General features: G+C 41.1%; 1 pseudogene; it reads right to left on the reverse strand.

Moving 5' to 3' along the window:
- Positions 1 to 1,536: 1,536 nt before the first annotated feature.
- Positions 1,537 to 2,711, reverse strand: LOC102823294 (annotated as a pseudogene).
- Positions 2,712 to 5,360: the final 2,649 nt, after the last annotated feature.

Below are 5,360 nucleotides of genomic sequence, written 5' to 3' on the forward strand. Positions count from 1 at the left end.
TCCATAGTATTTTTAATATTCTTCTCCAACACCATAACTGAAAATCACCAATTCTTCTACAATCTCCCTTATTCACTGCCGAACTTTTGCATGCATATGAGGTTATTGAAAATACCATGGCTTGTGTCAGGCACACCTTAGTCTTCAAACTGACATCTTTCCTCTATTGTAATTAGCTTTGTATATTTCCCCCCCATCCTTTAATTGTTTTAATCCATTTTTGACTTTGTGTGTTAGGTGGGTCTCTTGTAGACAGCATATTGAAGGATCCTGTTCTTATCCATTCTGCTACTTTCTGTGCATTTAATCCATTGGCATTCAGTGTATGGATTCATTGCTGTCATTATGCTGTTTGTTTTCTTTGTATGCTTTCCTGTGCTGAGTTCCTTTTTGTGAGTGCTTTTTCTTGTAAATTTCTTCATAGTTTTCATGTTTCCATTATCTTCTTGGATTTTTCTTTTCTTGATTTGATGTGAATATGTATTAAGTTTCTTTGAGGTTACCCTATATTGTATCAAATTCTTCCTCTTTTTTTTGACCGTCTGTTGTATCCTGAGATCTACCTGACCTCCTCACCAGCTGTATCTCCGTTCCTATATCATCCCTTCTTTCACTTTGTAGTTGTAGTGATCATAGTCTGACCTCCCAGATCCCCTAATTTCTTTCTTGTAGTTTTTTTCTGCTCTGGTCACTTCTATATCTGCTCTGAGTTCTGGGTGTAGTTGCTATGTATGTCAATCTCTGGTTGTTGTCTGCTTTTGTTGGTGTTCAGTCTAAAGAACTCCCTTTAGTATGTTTTTTTTTGGCCAAACTTTTGATTTAGTATTCTGTAGTTGTTTAACACACACTTAAATGGTCTTAGTGGTGGAAGGGGGAAAGGGGAGGCTCTTGCAAAATCCCAAGGAAATGTCAGAAAGGCAATATATGGCCAGCATTATCCTTTTATTTTGGGTTTACTGGGTGAATACCACTTTCCTTACTTAAGCATCTATCTCAAGTTTTGCACACTGAGAACATTGAAATTTCAGTTTGAAGACACCCTGAAATCTATGAGTAGCAAACCCAACACCACCCTTCTGATATCTAGCTTGTTTATATAGGCAGAATGATTCATGTCTCCATTTTAGATGGCTAGATGTTTATATAGGCAGAATGATTCATCTCTCCATTTTAGACGGCTAGATGTTTGTGGAAGATCTTAGTATTGCTTGCCTCATTTACTGGGAAAAATCGAATAGGAAGTGGCCTTCAGGGACACTTAAGAGAATTAAAACACTAGTACACAAGTCAAGTCTTACACATTTAACATTTGCTTATTAAAAGAAATGTCATAAAATCAAATAAAATTAAACAAGTTTTACTTTACTTTTTCCTCACAAGAAACATAAAAGTTATAGAGGAATACTTAACAGGAAATTGTTTTTAAAGTAACACAAATTTTCCTTTTTTAAGAATCCTTGGGTAGTTATGACAGAATATGTTTCACTTTTGTTTGTTTCTTTGAACAGGGATTTTGGTCCACAGTTTTGTTTGTTTTTAGTATCTGCTTCTGCCTCCCCCTCTATCAGATCGGCTTCCTCCACGGCCACCACCTCTTGGTGCTCGGCGGCTTGAACTGCTGTAGGAATCACGTGGAGGAGGTACCCCCTTTCCATAGAAGGGGGAAGCCCTCTTTCTTGTCTGCCAACCCGATCACAACCACTTGAGTAGAGATCACTTCAGCTGCTTGAGTAACTGTCACGGCTCCCACCATATCCGTCTTGTGAGCAGCTCTAATCATCATAGCGACTGCTTCCACCATAGGATGGCAGTGGCCCTCGTGTAGGTGGAGCACTACGTGAGTTACCATAGCTCTCATAGGAATCTCTGTAGGAGCCTCCACTTGGATGGTCTGAATAGTCATGATCATGACCATAGCCGTCTCTATCACTATAGCCTCTGGATGGATAGTCATCACGGGAACTGGAATGACCATAATCACGGTAAGTATAATCTCTTGGTGGTGGTGCATAATCTCTTGTATCACGAGAATTTGGGTAATCTCTGCTTGAGTAGCTGTCTTTAGTGGAACAACCATCATCTCTTGGAAACAGGTACATATCTCTATGAGATGGCAGAGGTTCCCTTCTTGGTGGTCCTCCATAACTATCTGTTCCACGTGATACAGGGGCTCTACCTCCCATTCCACTGCTACTGTGAACTCGTCCTGAAGGAGCTGATCTTTTAGGAGGAGGTCTACCACTTCGTGGTGGTGGTCCTCTTTTTACTGGAAGTGGTCCCCTGGAAGAACTCATGTTAAAATTCATGGAATAGCCACCATCATCCATGTGTCCCCCATGTGAAGGTGGTCCCCTGGTTCCTCCACTGCCTCCTCTTCCACCTCTAAGGCCTCTTGGTGGTCCTCTACTTCTTGGAGGTGGTGGGGGTCCACGCCTGCCACTTTCAAATGTTGATTTAGTGGCTTGTTCCACCTTGATAGCTTTCCCATCCAAAGACTTTCCTTTCATATTTCTGGCTGCATCTTTGGCATTTTCTGGGGTTTCAAAGCTGACAAAAGCAAATCCTCTTGATTTGTTGGTTTCACGGTCTTTCATCAAGAGTACTTTGACAATCTGTCCATATTTGCCACATACTGCTTCCAGGGCTTTCTCGTTAGTTTCTGTATTGAGCCCTCCAATGAAGAGCTTTCCAGGGCAGTCGGCTTCAACCATTTTTCCCCAGTAGTGAATGTTCATGAAGTGACAACCATTTCCAGATGCTACTTGGCTCGCCAAGAGGCGATATGTTGCGGCTCAACACAAGGGCTGACTGCCAAGCCAGAGAAAGGAAGAAGGAAGCCGCTAACACTACTGTGCAATGCCTTTAGTATGTTTTGAAGCACTGGCTTATCCTTCACAAAATCCCTTAATTTCTGTAAATACTGAAATGTTCTGATTTTGCCATGATATTTGACAGACAGCTTTGCTGGGTATATGATTCTTGCTTGGTTGGCAAATTTTTTCATTCAGAGTTTTGCATATGTCTCCTCATTGCCTTCTTGCCTGCATGGTTTCTGCTGAGAAATCAGAGCTTAATCTTATTGGCTTTCCTTTGTGGATAACACTTCTTTTTCCCTAGCTGCTTTCAGGATTCTCTCCTTGTCTTTGCTTTTGGAGAATTTGATTATGATATGTCTTGCTGACTTTCTTTTGGGGTCTGTCCTGCAGGGGATTCATTCATCTTCTTGAATGTTTATCTTTTCGTCTTTCAAGATGCTAGGAAATTTTCTTCCAGAAACTCGTCAACAATCTCTTCTGTGGATTTCTTTGTTTCTTCCTGCTATGGAATGCCAATACGCTTCAGGTTATTCCTCTTCATGTTGTCCTACATGAATCTTAGGCTTTATTTGTTTGGTTTTTTTTTCTTCATTCTTTTTTTCTGCTTGTTCTTCTATCTTTACAGTATTGAGAGATTTATCTTCAAGCTCGTGGATTCTGACTTCCATCCCTTCAATTCTGCTCCTTTGTACTTTCAGGGTATTGTCCATTTCTGATATTTTAATATTGGTTGTCTGGATCTCTTTTTATAGATTTTATATTGTCTCCAATGCTATCTCTATTTAGTTTGATTGTTCCTGTAGCACTTTTCAAGTTTCTTCCTTAGTTTCCTCTACCTTACTGAGGTGTTTGGATGCACCTCAATATCATTTTCCTAAATTCCTTTTCAGACAAATCCAAAGCATCTTAATCCTCCAATGCCATTCTTAATTCCTCTTCTTGGTCATTTGAGCTACTTTGTCTTGTTTCTGCATATGAGCGGAAATCCTATGCTGCTTTTTAGGCATTTGGTGTTGTCGTATTTGTATTAATTTGATGAATGTATGTTGGTGTGTTCTTAAGCACTCTCCAGTTGCCTCCTGATAGATGTGATGTTCCCATTGTGCCAATGTAATCTAACACAGGCCTTCTTTTTTGCCCCCTCCCCCCAAGTCCATTTAGCTGTTTCTCCTAGTGAGAACCAGCCCAGGGCTGGCCAGGTCCACTTTACAAGAGACTCCTGGAGCAGTTTCTTCCTGCTGTCTTCTCCCTGCATCCAGCAATTTGCATGTCACAGGTCTGCCTCCGTGCAATGCAGATCAGTGCCAATCCTTCCGTGTTTCACAGAACATTGCAGGACCTTCCCTGGGGGTGTCTACTTGTACAGATTTCCCTTCTGGTCACCAGCGAGGAGATGAGTAAACAGAGCAAAAGAGAAGATGTGAAAAGGAAAAAAGGAAAAAAAAAAAATTTGCAACTCTGTAGCTGCAGATCATTGGCTGGTTTCTGCATTTGAGAGTGTTTTCTCATCCCTCTATCCACTCACTTCCATTCAAAATGGTTGAGGCTGAACACACTAGCTGCCCCAAATCAGAAGTCACCTCCTTTCTTGCTTCTGTTCCAAATGTTACTCCTGGTAAGCACCTGAACCACTTATTTATCACTCTATCTGAAGTTCAGAGTTCTGGGACTAACCTTTGAATTTGCTTCACCCAGTACCTGGGTTTTTACTGATGGTAGTTTGCACAGCATTTCTGCTTAGTCTGCCATCAAGCCCTGCCTCACCATAGAATTTTCAATGACTCACTTTTCAAAAGTATATCATGAGGTCTTTCTTCCAAGGTGCCTCTTGGTGAACTCAACTTCTAGCCTTTGGTTATCAGTTGAATGTGTTAACAGTTTGTATCACCCAGGGACTCTTCCTTTAGTAACTGTTGTTGTTAAGTGCCATCGAGCCATTTCTGACTGATACAACCTTCTATAGGGTTTCTGAGGAGCAGCGGTTGAGCTTGAACCACCAACCTTGCAGTTTAGACCAGCTTTGCAGTCTAGCGCATTAACCTACAGTACCACACCACACCCTGAGTAATAGAATCCCTGAATTTTAGTTTAACCTCAGTGGCATCTGTAGAGTTGGTATCTCCCAGTGCAGTAACTTGTGATGTAACACACACACACGGACCTCCTCCTATAGCAGACAGTATAGCAGGGATGTTGTTGTATGCCATCATGTGGATTCCGTAAATCTTTATGAGAGCCAAAAGCCTCATTTTTCTCCTCAGAATAGCTGGTGAACTTGAACTGCTGATCTTGTGATTAACAGTCCAGTACTTATCCTATAAGTAACCTGGGATGCTTTTGTGCAAATTTCAGGCCTTCACTTCTATCTAACTTAATGATTTTTATTATCAATTTTATTTCCAACCAGAGTTGGGACTGACTCCAAGGCACACCACCACTACCACCAGTATGCTTACTATGTCATTTCTTGTGTAGTATGTTTCCAATTCATATAACCAAGTATCCAGTTTAAGAAAGTTATCGCTTCTTGTGGCATGTCCTGAA

Source organism: Chrysochloris asiatica, unplaced genomic scaffold (assembly GCF_000296735.1).
Source record: "Chrysochloris asiatica unplaced genomic scaffold, ChrAsi1.0 scaffold00265, whole genome shotgun sequence".
In the NCBI taxonomy this organism is placed as follows: Eukaryota; Metazoa; Chordata; class Mammalia; order Afrosoricida; family Chrysochloridae; genus Chrysochloris; species Chrysochloris asiatica.